A 19,738-nucleotide genomic window follows, 5' to 3' on the forward strand; every position below is an offset into this window, starting at 1 on the left:
TTCTTCCTTGTGTTTCCCTACCACTCCCTAACACTCCTTGGCACTCATTGGCACACCCTCGAATGTAGAACATGTTGGCACGCCACCCTATCCTCTAGCATGCCTTATCACTGCCTAACATACCTTATCACTCCCTCCTTATCACACCTGAAACTCACTGACACTCCCTATCACACACTCTTATTCATTAATTTCCATGCATTTTTTCTCTAGTGCTCCTTTGTGTTTCTCTGGCACTCCCTAACATTCTCGAGCACAGGTTTGCACACCCTAGCACCTGTCACATGTCGACATGCCTTAGTAGTTGGCATGTCTTGGCATGGCTAATATGCCTTTGAAATGTCTAGCATGTGTTATAAATTCCTGGCATTCCCAATCACATCTTCACACTCCCTAGTTTTCATGCCCTCATAGATAGCCTTACTTTTTTTATTACTTGGAAACCCAGCCAAGTCATTGGAAAAATAATGTTGTACGTAGCCCAAAGTCTCTCTTTGTTTAAAACTACTCTGTCCATATCCTTACTTCAACCACATAGTAGCCTCTTCTCATTCCTACTTTTAAACTCTCTTAACACACTCAATCCTTGACACAATTGGAACTCACTAACACTACCTATCACACACTCTCATTCATTCATTTCCATGCATTTTTACCTAGTACTCCCTTGTGTTGTCTTGCCATTGCCTAACACTCACTCGCATGCATTGATAGTCTCTAGCACACCTTCACACTCCTTGACATGCCCTACCACTCTATAGCATGCCATATAAATCCCTGGCACACATTGGATCTTGGCACTTAGTGGCGCCCGACAATTATTGGCATGCATTGGGATGCCCTAGTTTTCCTTGGCATGGTTTAAGATTAAATTTATTCGAGACCAATTATTCAAAATTAAGAGAGAAGTAATAGAGGATGGTTGGAATTCAACACATTTTAGCACTTGGCCCTTTTCACGTATTGGAAATTCTGTTGGTATGCCTAGCATGCCCCACTTGAGAATGTAAGGTCTTGAATTATTAACCCTCTTATGTGTTTATTTCCTTGCATTGGCCTTCTCTAGCACATGTTAGCACACCGTGACACTTCTTGACATGCCCTAGCATTCCCTAGCATGCCTTGGCACTGTCTAGCATGCCTTATCACTCCCCCCTTGACACACTTGGCACTTGCTGGCACTCGCTAGCACACCCTATTACTCATTCATTTCCATGTGTTTTGATCAATTAAATGTCACTGCTCTTCAAAATATAAATGTGTTAAGTCCATATGCTAAATAATTTCATTGATTACTTCTACGCTTAAGTTTGACTTCATAATCATGATAAATCAAAATTGTTTGTAGGCACACAAAATGATAGCCTTCTCCTAATTCCTCTCCATTGGGAATGACAAAGTTTGGTTCAATGTCTTTTATGTAACCCTTTTCAATCTTCACTTGATCATTAAAATATGTAAGTAAACATTTTTTTCCCTTCAATTGTGTATTTAAAGGTAGTAATTACCGTTGACCCTACCAATAAACAAATTCTTGTGAGATTCCATAGACTCAGAAGATAACATTTTGTTCTGATTCAATTTGTTTCTAGCAATGCCATCATTTCAACAAATTCATGTAAGAAACATCATTAGAAAAAAACAACAATGAAAACAACAACACTAAATAGATATTTCATTGCTAAAGTATACTAAGGTGTACATACTCAACCATTAGGCCAACTCGAGCTTTAGTAAGGTTGCTTGTGCATCATAGCTCCCATTCTAAGTTTCAACCATTCAGTATTTTTTTGATGTTGGTTTTTAAGGTTTTTCTTTGATTTTGTTTCTAAATTTTTTTCTTTATGGATGAGTTATTTTATATGTTTCCTCACAAGAGGGCACAACAAGAGAAGGCTAGAGGTCTTCATAAGCAAAAACAAGCTTGCCAAGGGTTTCAAAAAAGGAAAGAGGGAGCTTAGAGTTAATTTATTTAATATGGAGCAGTGCTTGATCTAGTTGTAGTAATACCTCCTACCTAGCTTCATCTTTGTCCTATAAGATTCTACCACCATCATCTTGATGTCCCAATATAACTCAATAGTCTTCTCGTATTTTGTGTCTCTAACCTTGAAATTCCCCACATTAGGTACACAATTTGCAATTTCTTTGTCAATATCCCAATCAAGCATTGCATGCCTACCCTAGCCTACCCTAGCCTAGCCCACCCTAGCCTATCCTAGCCTACACTACCCTTGCCTACCCTAGCCTTAACTAGCTTAGGCTAGCCTTACATATACTAGCCTGACGTAAGCTTACGTAGCCTAGCCTAGCCTAGCTTATCCTAAACTAGCTTGGCCTTTCGTACCCTATCATAACATAGTCTAGCCTAGCCTAACCTAAACTAGCCTACCCTATCCTAGCCTTGCCTAAAGTAGCCTACTCTAACCTAGTCTAACATAAACTAGCTTGGCGTAGCCTACCCTATCCTATGCCAGCCTAGCCTAGTCTACCCTACCGCACCCTACCTAGTCTGGCCTAACCTCACCTACTATGGCCTACCCTAGCATAACCTACCCTACCCTAGCCTACCCTAGCCTATCCTACCATAGCCTAGGCTACCCTAGCATAGCATACCCTACACGACCCTACCATACCCTACCTAGTCTGGCCTAGCCTGACCTACCATAGCCTACCCTAGCATAACCTACCCTACCCTACCCTACCCTAGCCTATCCTACCATAGCCTACCCTACCCTACCCTAGCGTACCCTACCCTACTCTACTCTACCATATCCTAGCCTACCTAGCTTACCCTAGCCTAACCTAACCTAACCTAGCCTATCCTAGCCTAGCCTAGTCTACCCCACCCTACCCTATCATAGCCTACCCCACGCTAGCCTAGCATAGCCCACCCCACCCTACCCTAGCCTAGCCCACCCTAGCCTAGCCTAGCCTACCCTAACCTAACCTAACCTATGCTAGCCTACACTACCCTAACCTAGCCTATCCTAGCCTAGCCTACCTTAGCCTAGCCTATCCTATCCTTGACTAAAGTAGTCTACTCTAGCCTAGTCTAACATAAACTAGCTTGACCTAGCCTAGCCTAGCCTAGCATAGTCTACCCTAGCCTAGCCTAGCCTAGGGTACCCTCTCTACCTTACCCTACCCTACCCTATGCTAGCGTAGCCTACCCTGGCCTAGCTTACTCTACCCTACCTACATAGCCTAGCTTACTCTACCCTGCCCTACCTACCTAGCCTAGCCTAGCCTAGTAGCCTACCCTACCCTACTCTACCCTACCCTATGTTAGCCTAGCCTAGCCTAGCCTAGCCTACACTAGCTTAGCCTAGCGTACCCTGGGCTAGCCTAGCCTACACTAACTTAGCCTAGCGTACCCTGGGCTAGCCTAGCCTAGCCTAGCCTACCCTTTCCTACGCTAGCATAGCGTAGCCTAGTCTAGCCTAAGCCTATCCTAGCCTAGCCTACCCTTTCCTACGCTAGCATAGCGTAGCCTAGTCTAGCCTAAGCCTATCCTAGCCTTGCCTAAAGTAGCCTACTCTAGCCTAAGCCTATCCTAGCCTTGCCTAAAGTAGCCTACTTTATCCTACTGTTTCCTCCTCACCTAACTTTTCCCCTTCTTCTATTTTTGCTCTCTCCTCTATTCAACCAACACTAGAGGTTGGGGTCTCACCTGGTGTGAGGGTATGTGTGTCAATGAAGGCCTCTGTATCCATGTCTATGAATTTGGAGCAAAGGACAAGGATTCTCAGTTTGTTCAAGGCATCCACCACTATCAATTTAATGAGGCCATGGTGATCTAGGTGTTGGTGTTTTTCCTCTCTTACATTTTGACTCCTATCCTTGATGGATTATAGGAGGAATTATGGTACACAAAGTCTTTGATCCAAGGGAAATTCTGCTTGAAATCCATGTTCATGAAATCTAAAATAGTAGGCATAGAGCGCAGTCAGCCTTCCCTAATAGGATATGTATTTTAAGATATGGTAGGCCATCTCATCCCAAGGATAAGAAAGGCTTTCCCTCCTAACTCCGTTCTTATCATTGACAAGATTTTCATTGGCAGTGAAGAAGTTCTTTTTAGTAGTGGCAATGGTGGTCTTGTCTTCTCTACCCTATTTGTTCCCTAGGGGTAGGGTTGAGACTTTTCTAATTAGTTTAGGGATGAATGAAGTAGCTAATCCCCTCACCAAAGTGGTGGCATTGTCTTCTGTTTGTAAGTTCAGGGCCATGTAAAATTCAAATACAATGTCATCATCATATCCTTTCAACAGTTCAAGGAATCCTAGCCACTGGTGTCATCTAAAAATGTCTACCATGGGAGGGTGTAGATAGATTCTTTTGATATCTGAGGGCTCCCTTCTATTAAATCCTCCCCCATATATTCTCTATGTTTTTAAAAGTGAAAGAGAGATAATTCCTGTAATAACTTTGGTGTATAACTCAGTGGCAGCAGTGGGTTAAAATCCCTAGTTGATGATAATTTCCTACATTCCCTCTAATCTACAACCCAAAAATATCTTTTAATTTCACAATTTGTCTGTTATTTCTTGTAGAATTTGATGTGCACCTTGCATACAATTTATGGGTGGATGAAGGAGATGGTGCACTTACCTTTTATCACATGGTCTAGGATGAAGGTAATAAATTGGAGACCAATTCGACCCTTTTAGGCTTCCTGTAGCAGTCTCTTGACCTTCCTATAGTAGTTGCAGGCTTTCCTGTAGCCCCCTTGTTAGGGTCCCACCCTAACCCCCTTATTTATGTCATGGGATCACGTCATAGTCAAGAGTCAATAAAGCCCATATTAATAGTTGTAAGTGGTTAACCCGCAATTAATGACGGGACCACAGTTAGTTGCAAATGGGCCGTAGTATTAGATAGATGGTATTAATAAAACCCACGGTATTGGCCCGTGGTATTGCATGTATGAATCATATATAAAGGATAGAGACTCCCTGCGAGGAGTATCGTGTCTTATTTTGTAATCGAGCTTTGTTCTATTGGAGGTTGCCCCCTCGAAGAGGCAAGTGAACATTATTCTCTGAATAATAAAATCATTGATATTCTGTGTTCTGGGTATCTTTTCTTCGCATATTCTGTATTTGGGTATCATTTTGCAGGTTAAGAGCATAACAAGTGGTATCAGAGCACTTTCCAGGGCCGGTGGGATCTCCAATTCTTAGCAAAAAAAAAATTTGGCTAGAGACGTGTTCCGGCGTCTTTAAACCACGGGATTTGTCGTTGAGCGCATAAACCTGCGGATTTGGGGAGGCATGCACGCTAGAAATAAAAGAGGTGGTCACGTCTGTTGGACTCCCTTGTAACCCCTGTGGGTACCCCTTCGAGTAGTAGCGCATTAGACAGAACCGTTCACAGACTATCTTCCACGTACCCTCTGGGTATATCGGAAGCACCCTAGGCTCCCTTGAAACCTCGCCATAGATAAACCGTCAGCCGTCTTGTGGCTACAATACACCGAGAACAGCACTCGGAGAGATTACTCGCCCGTACGATAGGGTAGTCGGGTTGTACGGCTAAGGGTACGGTCGATCCTCCTTAGTTAGAGCCCTGAAACATTGGGCCAAGTACTACTGCCAGACCCTTATGTATATTGCGATCTGTAGCACCTGACACTCCTCAAGACCATAGTTCCCTTTTCTATCGGGGGATCGCAAATCATCTATTCCAGATCCGCTGGTGCAAAGGGGTGCAGCAGCAACAGTCATCAGTCCCGCCGTCTCGAGTTCGCAGATCAGTCATTTCGATCTATTAGATCCAGCAGATCCACAGCAGCAGTTTGTTCCGCCGCCTAGAGCTATCCGATCTGCCATTCAGATCTCTCAGATCCACCAGATCGGAGTTGTTGTGAAGGGTTCCTATACCGAGGTATAATTTTCGCAGGACTTTTGGCCGCATGGACATTTTGAGGATTTGGCGACTGCAGTATTGATCAGGAAGGAGTAAAACTCCGTTAGGAGTTTTCAAAAAAAAAAAGTTTGAGATCTTCCGGGGCCCTTATTGGTGATCTAGCCCATCAGAATCAGGACGACGAGCTGAGCAAGGTGGTACCATTCAATTATTAGTGAAAATTTTTAGGCGGTCCCAATTTTTCATCAGGTTGGTGTATGGTAGAAACTAGAGCTCAAGCAATGGCCAATGAAAGAATGGACAAACTTGAAGAATCCATGCAATCCCTCAATAATCAGCTTACCGGACTATGTCTCCAGGTCCAGCAATTAATCCCGAAGGGCAAGGAGCCAGCCCACGAGGAGGCGTATAATGGCAATGAATACAATGAGGGTGAGTCTAGCCACTCTCCTCACGTCTGGCACACCCACCCACCACCCAGTCAGCGACCTCCCAAGTTGGATATGCATAAATTTGACGGTTCTCACCCGTCCGCATGGATAGCACAAATGGAGTAGTATTTCAAACTGAATCGTATCTTAGATGATGCGACTAAGCTTATGTTGGGGAGCATGTACTTGGACAATGAACGGTGGCAATGGTGGGAATGGCATCAACGTTGCAATGGACCTTTTAAGACTTGGACCCAATTTACCAAAGCTCTTCGAGACCGCTTTGAACAGGAGGACTCTTTTTTGGGTCGTCTTACTAAGCTCCGACAGACGGGTACAGTGGATGAATATATTACAGCTTTTGAAGCCTTAGCCTTCCGCACTTGGGGTCTCTCAGATGTGTTCTACACGGAATGTTTTATCAGTGGTCTTAAAGAAGCCATCAAAGCTCAAGTCTTACTGCACCACCCTCCCACTTGGACAGAGGCTTGCAAGGTAGCCCGTAACGTGGAACGTGCATTAGCAGCCCAATACAGTCGCCCAAATTTCCCCGCTAAAGGTCGTCCCCCACAGGCTCACAACACGACTCAAACACTTAAGGTCCAAAAGGTGTCACCTGCGGAAATGGCCGAAAGAAGGAAGCAAGGACTATGTTACTACTGTGATGAAAAATACTCCCCAGGTCATAAATGCAAGGAGCCCAAATTTTTTCAAATAGATGCCACTGACTACAGCTCAACAGAGGAAGATCCACCACTTGAGGAACATGAGGCACTAGAAGAAGACAACCAAAAGGAGAATGTCTCTGACGAACCAGTTATTTCGCTGCATGCGTTGGCAGGGATTTCTTCCCCTCAAACTCTCAAAATCAGGGATTTTCTTAAACATCGCCCAGTAGTAGTCTTGATTGATAGTGTAAGTACCCATAATTTCATCCATAAAAAAGTCGCAGAAGCAGTGCATTGTTTTGTACGAGCAGTTTCTAACTTCCAAGTCCAAATTGTGGATGGGGGCACAATGAAATGTGAAGGCCGCTATGAAAATGTCAAACTTCAAATGGGGGATTATCAGTTGAGAACCCACATGTTTGCCATACACATGGGGGGTTGCGACATTGTCATCGGCGCCGAATGGCTCCGCACTCTTGGGCCAATCACAATGGATTTCCAGGAGTTATATATGAGTTTTAAGCAGAACAACTACACACATACCCTCCATGGACTCCAGGCGGGAGCCCCCTCTATCATCAGCTCGCATCGGATGGAAAAATTGTTAAAAAAGGGCAATCATGGAGTGGTAGCTCAATTTAATGCCATCCAGGTCGTCGAAACCAAGTCTCTGCCAATTCATCCTGAGATGCAACAGATTTTAAATAACCATCTGTTGGTCTTTGACAAGCCTCATGAGCTTCCACCCTCACGAGGGGAACATGATCATAGCATCACCTTGGCTCCAGGGGCCCAACCCCCAAATGTGCGGCCATACAGATATCCGTTCACCCAAAAGAATGAAATAGAAAAAATAATCAAGGAACTTTTGGAAGCAGGTGTCATTCATCCCAGCATTAGTCCTTATTCATCCCCAGTGGTCATGGTGCTCAAGAAATATGGGGAGTGGCAGATGTGTCCCGACTTCAGGGCCCTCAATAAGTTGACAGTCAAAGATAAATTTCCCATTCCGGTGGTTGACGATTTGCTGGATGAACTCAATGGGGCTCAATTCTTCACTAAGCTGGATCTTCGCTCAGGCTACCACCAAATTCGCATGAAGGAAGTCGACATTCCCAAGACTGCTTTCCGAACTCATGAAGGCCATTATGAGTTCCTGGTCATGCCATTTGGTCTTTGTAATGCCCCCTCTACTTTTCAGAGCCTTATGAATCACATTCTCAAACCATATCTTAGGAAATTTGTCCTTGTCTTCTTCGATGACATCCTCATCTATAGTGGCACTTGGGCTGCACATCTTCAGCATGTAGATCTACTCTTACACCTGCTCCGCAAGCATAAATTATTTGTCAAGATGTCCAAGTGTTCATTTGGCATGGAAGAAGTTGAGTATTTGGGCCACATTGTGGGGCGTGAAGGTGTCAAGGTGGACCCCAAAAAGATCCAGGCAATGCAAGAATGGCCTCAACCTAAGACCTTGAAGAGCTTGAGAGGATTTTTGGGTCCCACAGGCTATTATCATAAATTTGTCCACAACTATGGCCGCATAGCGAAGCCCCTCACTCAACTCCTAAAGAAAAATTCCTTCTTCTGGAATGAGGAAGCACAACAAGCATTTACTGCTCTCAAAAACGCCATGTGTTCCACTCCAGTCTTAGCACTACCTGACTTCACCAAATCTTTTGTCATTGAATGTGATGCTTCGGGGACCAGTATTGGGGCAGTCTTAATGCAGGAAGGGTGACCTTTGGCCTTCACAAGCCAACAACTAAGTGGGAGGAATCTGGGCCAATCTACCTACGAAAAAGAAATGATGGCCATCTTACATGCCGTCGAGACCTGGCGACCTTACTTATTGGGGCGACGTTTCCAAATCCACACAGATCATCACAGTCTTAAATATTTTTTGGAGCAATGCCTATCCTCCCCACAACAAAATAAATGGCTCGCCAAAATGCTGGGATATGATTATGAGATCATTTACAAGAAAGGGAAAGACAATAGTGTAGCAGATGCATTATCTCGCCAATTTGAGGAAGAAAGTACTCTGCTAGCAATTTCCCTCCCCATTCCAGACTGGATTGAAGAGGCTCGCAAGGAATGGTTTTTACAACCTAGACTATCCCAACTCATTTCTCAATTGCAGGTAGATCCAAATTCCACCAAGGGCTACTCATGGCAGGATGATATTCTTCGCTACAAGGACAGAGTCGTAATCTCACCAACATCCACCCTCAAAAGTCGCATTTTGGCAGAATTTCACTCATCGCCCATTGTAGGACATTCGGGCTTTCAGAAGACGTATGCTCGCACCAGAAGATCATTTTTTTGGACAGGCATGAAAAAGGACATCCTTACTTTTGTAGCAGAATGCGATGTCTGTCAACGCCACAAAGGGGAAACCGTCAACACACCAGGCACATTACAACCATTGCCCATTCCGACATCAATTTGGACGGAAGTTTCTATGGATTTCATTACAGGTCTTCCAAAGTCCGGCAACAAGTCAGTCATCATGGTGGTTGTGGACTGACTATCGAAATATGCTCATTTCTGTGCCCTACCCCACCCATTTACACCAACTTTGGTCGCTCAAAATTTCATGGATCAAATTTTCAAATTGCATGGCATGCCCACTTCTATTGTGTCCGATCGCGACCCGATCTTCACCAGTAATTTTTGGCAGGAACTCTTCAGGATACAAGGCACTCAACTAAAACTCAGTACTTCATATCATCCGCAAACAGATGGTCAAACTGAAGCCGTCAACAAATGTCTAGAAACCTACCTTAGGTGTTTCACTTCAGAAAAGCAACACCTTTGGGTACAGTGGTTACCTCTGGCTGAATGGTGGTATAACACCAACTATCATGCCACCACCAAAATGACTCCCTATGAAGCAGTATATGGTCAACTTCCGCCTTCCCCTACTTCTTATCTCAAGGGCTGCTCCAAAGTACAAGCAGTGGATCAACTCATACAACACCGCGCAACCATGCTCGCCCATCTTAGAGAGAATCTTCATCAAGCTCAGAACCGCATGAAGCAACAGGTAGACCAGCATCGCTCAGAGTGCCAATTTCAAGAAGGGATCAGTTCTTTTTGAGGCTGCAACCATATAAGCAAACATCACTCAAAGCCAAGGGTTGTCAGAAGCTATCTCCAAAATTCTACGGACCATACCAAGTACTTCAGCGCATTGGAGAAGTGGCTTACAAGTTGGCTTTGCCACCTACTGCAAAAATCCATCCAGTTTTCCATGTATCGTGCCTCAAGAAAGTGATCGGGAACAATTGCCGAGTTCAAACCAGTCTACCTGAATTGGACGAAGAAGGGTCAATCTGGCTTCAACCCGAACAGGTTCTAGACACAAGAGACAAGCACCTGCGCAGCCGCATGATTAAGGAAGTCCTCGTCAAATGGAAAGACACCTCTCCGGAAGATGCAACTTGGGAACCAGCCATTATTCTTCAGCAGTTTCCGCAGCTTCAGCCTTGAGGACAAGGCTAGTCTTAAGGGGGAGGGCATGTTAGGGTCCCACCCTAACCCCCTTATTTATGTCATGGGATCACGTCATAGTCAAGAGTCAATAAAGCCCATATTAATAGTTGTAAGTGGTTAACCCGCAATTAATGACGGGACCACAGTTAGTTGCAAATGGGCCGTATTATTAGATAGATGGTATTAATAAAACCCACGGTATTGGCCCGTGGTATTGCATGTATGAGTCATATATAAAGGATAGAGACTCCCTGCGAGGAGTATCGTGTCTTATTTTGTAATCGAGCTCTGCTCTATTGGAGGTTGCCCCCTCGAAGAGGCAAGTGAACATTATTCTCTGAATAATAAAATCATTGCTATTCTGTGTTCTGGGTATCTTTTCTTCGCATATTCTGTATTTGGGTATCATTTTGCAGGTTAAGAGCATAACACCCCTCCTGTAGAAATGGCAGAACATGGTGCTAACACCTAAAAATTGTACACCTTATAGTACAATCTAGAAGACATTAAAAGAGTCCAACAGAATGCACAAGCGGACATTTTTATAATTGAATACAATATGAAGATTCAAAAATCAAAAGTTCTCCTAAGTTCCAAAGTTTATAAAGGAAATCAATTAAGGCCACACATATATTTCTTTGATAGATGCACACACACGACATATCCTCAAAAATATGCGTGGTTGCAGAAAAGATGACTCAGCAGTCCGAGACTACTCTACACACATGGAGCCGATTTTTTGATATGAGATCAATCTAGTACAGCCGAATTCGAGTCACCTTGGAGAAGTACAACCCTCAATGAATCATCTTGTTCTACTCATGTGTATTTATCATACATGTTCCAAGAAAGGGAAGATGGATTCAAAAAGATCTATATAAACAAGCCATGGGAGAGCCAAAACAAGAGACATTCTTATGTTGGCCAAATTTTTGTTTGAGAAAACCACCATTAAATTTTTGAAACTAAGGAAGTGAAGAGCACTAGCATGTTTTCCAAATTGATTCTAAGCAACCCAACATCTTAGTGATTGAAGAGGAATCCACCCTTTGGAGAGTCTTCACACTTCTTTGAGAGAGGAGAGAAACTTGCAAAGAGATTGAGGGAAAGAAACCCCCTTGCTGAAGATTTTTGAGCTCCCTAGCTCAAAGAATTCCCTTCAAATGTCTGAGATTCTAATTGTATTCAACCTCTACCACCAGCAATCAATAAAGGGAGTTTTTTCCATATATTACTGATGTATTTTCTCCATTTGAGCATTGTTTTGTTCATGCACCTCTTTGTTTAAGTTTATATTTATGTATGCATTATTTCCACTATTTAAAATGTTGTGTTTACTTGTGTTTTTTGGTACACTTTTGCTCCAAAAACACTACAACACGGGGTTCGAAACTCCTTTATGGAAACGCAAGCTCATCCTCTCCTTAACTATTTTTGAAATGAGCATTTATGCAAAATAATTCGAGCCCCAGTACATAATATGCCATTTTTGGCTTAGGCTTGGAGTGTTGTGATGACCTAGTAGTCACACGAGGTTTTCTCTTTTGGACTATTGTCCCCACTCAGAGTAATTATTCCCTCGTTCCTCATAATCACCACCCACTCTCTGTGATCCCAACTTGACTAATGTGACACCTCCACATTGCATGAGTGCTTAGCATCACTTTCTGTTTACTAGCCGAGGGTGGCCAAGTTAACTGGCTAGCTCCATCTTATTAAGTGCAACCCTCAATGGAATCTTCTTGTTCTACTCATGTGTATTTATCGTACATGTATGAAGAGAGGGAAGATGGATTCAAAAAAATATATATAAATAGGCCATGGGAGTGCCAAAACAAGAGACATTGTTATGTTGGCCAAATTTTTGTTTGAGAAAACCACCATTACATTGTTGAAACCAAGGAAGTGAAGAGCACTAGCATGTTGGCCAAATTGATTATAAGCAACCCAACATCTTAGTGATTAAAGAGGAATCCAACCTTTGGAGAGTCTTCACACTTCTTTGAGAGAGAGGAGAAACTTGCAAAGAGATTAAGGGAAAGAAACCCCTTGCTGAGGATTTTTGAGCTCCCTAGCTCAAAGAAATCTCTTCAAGTGTCCGATATTCTAATTCTATTCAACCTCTACCACCAACAATCAATAAAGGGAGATTTTCCCATATATTATTGATGTGCTTTCCCCATTTGAGCATTGTTTTGTTCATGCACCTCTTTGTTTAAGTTTATATTTATGTATGCATTGTTTCCACTATTTACAATGTTGTGTTTATTTAAGTTTGTCCACTAACAACACCATTTTGACTGTGATCCTTCGCAGGTAACAATCCACTGCTAAGGGGGTGTTTTTTGGTACACGTGTGCTCCAAAAACACTACAACATAGGGTTCGAAACTACTCGATGGCAACCTGAGCTCGTCCTCTCCTTGACTATTTTTGAAATGAGCATTTATGCAAAATAATTCGAGCCCTAGTACATAATATGCCATTTTTGGCTTAGGCTTAGAGCGCTGTGATGACCTGGCAGTCACACGAGGTTTGCTCTTTTGGACTATTGTCCCCACTCAGAGTAATTATTCCCTCATTCCTCATAATCACCACCCACTCTGTGATCCCAACTTGACTAATGTGACACCTCCAAATTGCATGAGTGCTTACCATCACTTTTTGTTTACTAGCCGAGGATGGTCAAGTTAACTGGCTAGCTCCATCTTATTAAAATACCCCTCAACATTTACACGCTTTTTGTTATTTACACATAGGGAGGAGATGGGATTTTTCCATACCTGTGCCTACCTCATGATCAAACTGATGCAAAGATGTGTATGCTAGAGATGGACCTCATTATTGTCATCAAGGGAGTTGACTTGCTGTGTTTTTATTTCCTATGTATTTCATCTTTGCTCCTCATGATATTTGATTGATGTGGTTGCTGTGTGTTCAGGTACCTTGTTGATGTCCAAGGTTCTACTGGCAATGGAGATTCTTGTTGGGAGTGATATGAATACTGCAGAGTGGCCTCATAAGTTTCATCACCTGCCCTACTGATGATAAAAACAAGATTATTTCTTTCTATGATGTGTGCATAGGCTGCTACAGGAGGAGGTTCTCTTCCTGTAGCAGTTCTTTTCTTTTCTCCTAGGGTCTTCAAGCTACATGGGTGTGATGAGAGAGGATGTAAAAGGTCTTAAGAATAATGCTAGGAATCTGAGGGAGTGGTGTAGATTTATGGAAATGGAGAGGATGTTCTATGTGTGTCTCTCAAGAATTTTTTAACAGGGGTAAGACAGAGTGGAGGGATTTTAGTGATTTTTTTTTTACGAGCTATGATGCATGGATGGTGGAACATGGTGGAGGAACCTTATTCATCCTTTGCAAGGGCATGATAGAATTTCCTTTCCTTCATATCTCCCTCCTATAGCATTTTAGAGCCCTCCTGTAGCACTACAGGACCTTCTTGTAGCAAATACAGTCCTTCCTGTAGTAATCCAAAGAGGTGTGAAACTTGAATTTTGAGCTAATGGGATGATGGAGAGGTGTGATAACATGAGTGTGGATGATGGATATGAAGTGGATGGAGGGAGGAGTGAAGATAATCTTGAGAATGTTGGCCCACTGTCTTTAATCCTACAAAATGACAAAAAAATAACAGAGATGTTGTAGATCCATTTCTTGTGTTTTTCCTTTGTTTCTTTTTCTTTTGTAGATACACAGGATGCTTAGAGGAGTTTTTCAACATGTATGCCTGCCCTAGGTGCCTCAAGAGAGGTTTTCACCCAGGGATATTTATTATTTCTAGTTTTTTTTTTTTATTCTTTTTACTCCTAGGTTGTCTTAGAGAGGTTTTCAACCCAAGAGTTTTCCTCATATGCCTCATAAAGGTTTTCATCCAGGCCTTTTATTTTATTTTTTTATTTTTTCAAAAAAGCTTTTAGAAATGTTGTAGAATGGAATCTATGGCACTTCCAATCACATTGACTTCTCTGTTGATTGTGTTGATGAATTCTTCCTTAGACATAGGTTTTTTGTATATCTTGAACCTATAGAAATTGACAAGTAAGGGAATCCCTCCCTCATCAATGGTCCTTATTTGAACAACTCCATTGTCATGACATTTCTCTATCAGGTATGGGCCTAACCATCTTGTCATCATTTTTTCCTTGAAATCCTTTAACTTAGATTCATATAATAATGCCAAATCCCCTTCTTGAAAAACCTTTTCCATGATATGCCAAAACTTCCTTTGCAATTGTATAACTTCAATGTGTAGGAGGGCCTGCATTCTGAACTCATCCAAGACATTCAATTGGATAAGCCTCTCTTTATGTGCTTTGGTGACATATAAGTCCAATTGGGCTACTGTTATCAAAGTATTATACTCAAACTCAATAGAAAGTAGAGCTTTCTTGCCATAAACCAAATCATATGGAGTGAACCCAGTAGTTGTTTTCCAAGTTGTGTTATAGGCCCAAGTGGCCTCCACTAATTTGTCTGGCCAATCTCCCCTACTATTGCTCACAACCTTGGTGAGGGTGCTATCCAATGCCCTATTTGTAACCTCTACTTGTCCATTTTCCTGAGGATGATAGGCAGTAGATGTTCCATATTTTTACAGAGGGGGCACCAGCCAGGACCAATCCTTCCTCTTCTTTGAAGAAAATCCCAAGAGGGAAATTTCTGTAGCGGGACACACCAAAAGAACAGTCTTGTTTTTTCTGGCCCTTTTAACTTCCAAAGCGATTTAACCCACCATGCCAGATTCTCCCACCCATTTTGAGACATCAACCATTTATACCCCATCTTTGGAGAGTAAAGCCCATTCTGGGCAAAGACCCATCTGAGTTCATCCGGGGAGTCAGAGAGCCTGAATGATGAGTTGAGAAGGTCAATTCTATATCTGTTCCATTTCTCCAGCCATTCTTCATCCAAGTGCAAATCTCTTCCCTAAATCCACCCTTGACTCCATATGGTGGAAACCCAGGGATCAGCCACCTGATTTAAAGTGTAGAGTCCCCTATCTTTTAAAGCCGAAACCAAACCCCGAGACAGAGAAAAACTCTCAGTACATCTTATCCAAGGGTCTCTACCCAGCCTGGTCTGGTTTCCATCCCCCACACTCCAAGCCAAACCCTTCTCAATAACTTTGACAGAAGCAACCACAGCCTTCCAAACCACCGAGGAGTTTTTGGAAGTCTTTTGCGGCAGTCTGATCCAATCTAGCGTTGATAGAGGATCAATATATTTTCTTTTAGTAACAGATGACCACAGGTTCTCAAAAGAAATGAGCCTCCAGGCGAGCTTTGCTGCTAGAGATTGGGAGAAACATGCCAGATTTTTTATACCCTAGCCTCTCCACTCTTTAGGTCATGCCACTTTATCCCAAGCAATCCAAGGGGTTACTTTCTCTGACTTGGACCCCGCCCAAAGAAACCTGCTGCATAATTTGTGAATTGAGGATATGATTCCTTTTGGAACCCATGTCAGACTAGCCCAATAGACTAGAACTGCCATCAAAATAGATTTAATTAACACTAGCCTACCTACCCTGGAAAGCCACTTGAAACTCCAATGTTTCAGTTTGGATTCAATTTTAGCAAGGATTCATTTCCAGTCATTGATCCTGTAATTATCAGGCTTTAGAAAGAACCCTAGGTATTTAAATGTATCCTCCAAAGATTTGACTTCCAAATGCAGAACCAACTCCACTCTGTGCACCATCTCTCTAGACAAAACTGAGCATGCGAGTGTGGATTTTCTCTCGTTTATGTAGATACCAGTAGCCTTCTGGAAAAGGTCCAAAATCCTCTTGAGCATCCTACAGTCCTTGAGACTTCTATTGCTGAACAGAATAATGTCATCCATGAAAAGGAGATGAGTGACCCAAAAATTAACAACTACTTCAATACCTTTAAGAGTCCCCTGTGTTTTTGCGTCATGAATCATAAGATTGATGCCTTCTGCTGCCAGTAGAAACAAAAGGGGAGAGATAGGGCAACCTTGATGTAGGCCTCGTTCAGGACTAAAAAAGCTGGAGGCTGCTCCATTAATTAGGAAAACTATGGATGATGAAGAAACACAACTCATAACCCATCTCACAAAATCATACCTGAATCCCAGATGAGTTAACAAAAGCCTAAGGTACATCCAGCTGATTCTATCATAAGCCTTTGACAGATCAATTTTCACAATGGATCCTTTTTTTTTTTCCAATTTTTAGACTATGAAGAGTTTCTTCAGCAACTCCTACTGCTTCATGTATTTGTCTTCCATCTAGAAAGCCAAATTGCTTAGGAGAAATGTTCAGGGAGAGGAAAGGTTTTAGCTTGGAGGCAATAACTTTCGCAATAATTTTGTATAAACAGGTGCACAAGGAAATGGGCCTGAATTCATCAAAAGAGCCCGGGTGGTCATATTTGGGAATAAGGACTAGAAAGGTGGCATTGAAGGGGTGATAGATTGATCCTGTACGCCTGGATTCTTCTACAACTGCCACTAACTCATCTCCAATGAATTCGAAGAAATGTTGGAAAAATTCGACAATCTAGCCATCCAGACCGGGGCTTTTGTCCTTTTGCATTGCTTTGAGGATGTCTTCTACCTCCTCCCTCGAAACATGTTCCATGATGGAGTCATTTCCTTCCTCCTCTATGAACCTAGGAAAGAAATGGGCGACTCTTATAACTTCTGCAATAGAAGCTTCCTCTGGCGCTTTGAAAATATTCTTGAAATAATTGACCCCTAATGAGGCCAACTCTTCAAAAGAGCATGCCAGTTCACCATTCGCTTTCTTCATTTCCCAGATTGTATTAGAGTTTTTCCTTCCTTTAGCATAATTTTGAAAAAAATTGGTATTTTCATCCCCCGCCTGCAACTATATCGCTCTACATTTTAAGCACCAACTTTCCTCCCTGAGCTGGAGGATTCTCCTCCTTTCTGTCTCCAACTCTTGAAGTCTATCCCGAGACTCTACTGTTCCATATCCATTACTGCCTGGGTCTTCAAGGAGGGCAATCTCAGAGTTTACATTTTCTAGGATCTCTTCTTCCTTCAGTTTCTTATGGAGGGCCCAATGCTTAGAGGCGACCTTCATCCTTTTTAAATTATCCATAAAAACCTTGCTGCGACTCTCATCTTCATTAAGATCATCTTTCTTCCAAGTGTTATGGAAGAGGCTAATAAAAGATGCATCCGAGAGCCATGAGGAATTAAATTTAAAGGGAGTTCCTGGTTTAGTGAAATCTCCCTTTACTTCCAGAAAGACAGGGAGATGATCCGGGAGACCACCTTCCCCAAACCAATGTCTAAAAGCCCGTAAATTTTCCACCAACGTTTCACAGCGCAGGAATCGATCAAGTTTATTCCCAATCCATTCTTCTTCTATTCTTCGGTTCCTCCATGTCGGGCGCAATTTGAGCAGGGAGACATCCACCAAGAGAGATGAGGCTAATTTATTCAGAAAGAAATCAGATAGAGGATCTACCCTGGCTCTGACCCCCCATGATTCTGACATCCCCAAAGAAAAATTTAGATCTCCTCCGATTATAAGATTTGGGTGCACCAAAAAAGATTTAGCGAAAAAGGAATCCAAAACCTCTCCCGATCCAAAACAGGTCCATAGACATTTAGAATAAGAATAGGGATGCATAGTTCGTTGGAGTATAGTTCCACAACCAAGACATTTTTCGATCCCCAAGAGGAGATCTCTCGTAGAACCTTCGTGTTGAAACCCAGTGCCACCCCTCCCGAACGTCGATTAGCATCTATGGAATGGAAGCTCCAACCCTGCAGAAACTTTACGAGGCATCCTGTGACTTCTTCCCCCTTCCCCAAAGTTTCTTGGAGTAGAATAATATCGGGTTTGTTGGAACTGATCAGTTCCTTCAGAGCTAGCTTTTTGGGTAGACTAGCTAGACCCCTACAATTGTAGGATAAAATTATCATCGAAAACTCTTCGGGGGTGGCCGATCTACTCTAAGCACCCCTGACAGAGACATCTGCTTCCCGTCAGCTATATCGATAACAACCTTCAACTGTGCCTTCGACAGGTTAGATTTCCTTCCTCTTAGCTTCCTCAGGCCTATTGACACCGGGTCCAGCTCCAGGCCTCCCATAGCAAGCCCTTTCCCCTTTCTGTTGGCCAAAGGTCTAAGGTTGTAGGGAGGTTCAGGGCTACAAACAATAGGAGGGGCAGAGGAGACGACATCCATAGGAAGAGAGGACAACTTAGGAGAGGATGGAATGGCCATGATAACACTATCGACAGTGGCTTGACCCTTCCTCAGGTCTGACAGGTCATTCAGAAGCTGCCTGGAAGGACCAGGCTCATCGCAACATGATTGAGGTAAAACAATATAAGAGCATAAGTAAAAGGAAGGGGATAGAAGCGTACTCGCTTGAGACGCCCCTGCCTTTTCAGAGACTGATGGGGGTCCCAGGAAGGTCATCGGGATAGAGATAGTCTCAATTGCTGTAAACCCAGGCTGTTCCTAATCTTCTTCCTCCACTTGCTCCGGGTCCAACCCCTGAGCATTTGCCTTAGGATCGCTCTCCTTGATCTGAGCCCCTTCTTCCTGTGTGAACACCTCCTATTTTGCCTCCTGATTTTTTGCACTTCTCTTTTGTCTTCAGTAGCAACGGTGACCCAGAGGGCACCCCGGGCTAGATGTCCATATTTATGGCAACGATGGCATCTGAAAGGAAGATTTTCATAGTCCAGGGTCTGTAAAAACTCTAGATCTCAATACTTCAGATTCATAGCGTCTGCCAAACCCTCTCTGGGGTTTAAACTTACCAGAATATGAGCAACACTCCAATCATGTGTTCGTAAAAATGATCTATCGACATCAAGAAACTTCCCCAGGGTATTGCCAATTGAAATGAAGGCCGAGTCAGTCCAGAATTGCATAGGGAGACCTGGCAATTTGACCCAGATCAGAGACTCTGCCATTTTTTCTTTCTGGGCATCAAACAGGGGCGTCCATCTTCTGAATAAAATTGGCCTCTTCCTGAGGCTCCAGTTCTTTTCCAGCACCCATTCGACATGCTCCTTTTGCCCAAACCGAATGCTAAACCAACCTCTGTCCAGAATCTTGATCTCTTCTGGCTGACCTGGTGCTTCTTTCCATTCTGACTGAGCCCAAACGTTGATGTAGTCTACTGAGAATTTTCTTCCATGAACTCTGCCAACTAAAATGGTTTCTGAGGCTTCCGTCACCTAATCTATACAAATATCCACTCCAAAAACACAACTAGGGCACTCCTCCTTTTTTCT

The sequence above is a fragment of the Pinus tabuliformis genome, chromosome 1_1 (genome assembly GCF_031772625.1).
Source record: "Pinus tabuliformis cultivar Carrire ecotype Pingquan chromosome 1_1, CPIR1, whole genome shotgun sequence".
In the NCBI taxonomy this organism is placed as follows: domain Eukaryota; kingdom Viridiplantae; phylum Streptophyta; class Pinopsida; order Pinales; family Pinaceae; genus Pinus; species Pinus tabuliformis.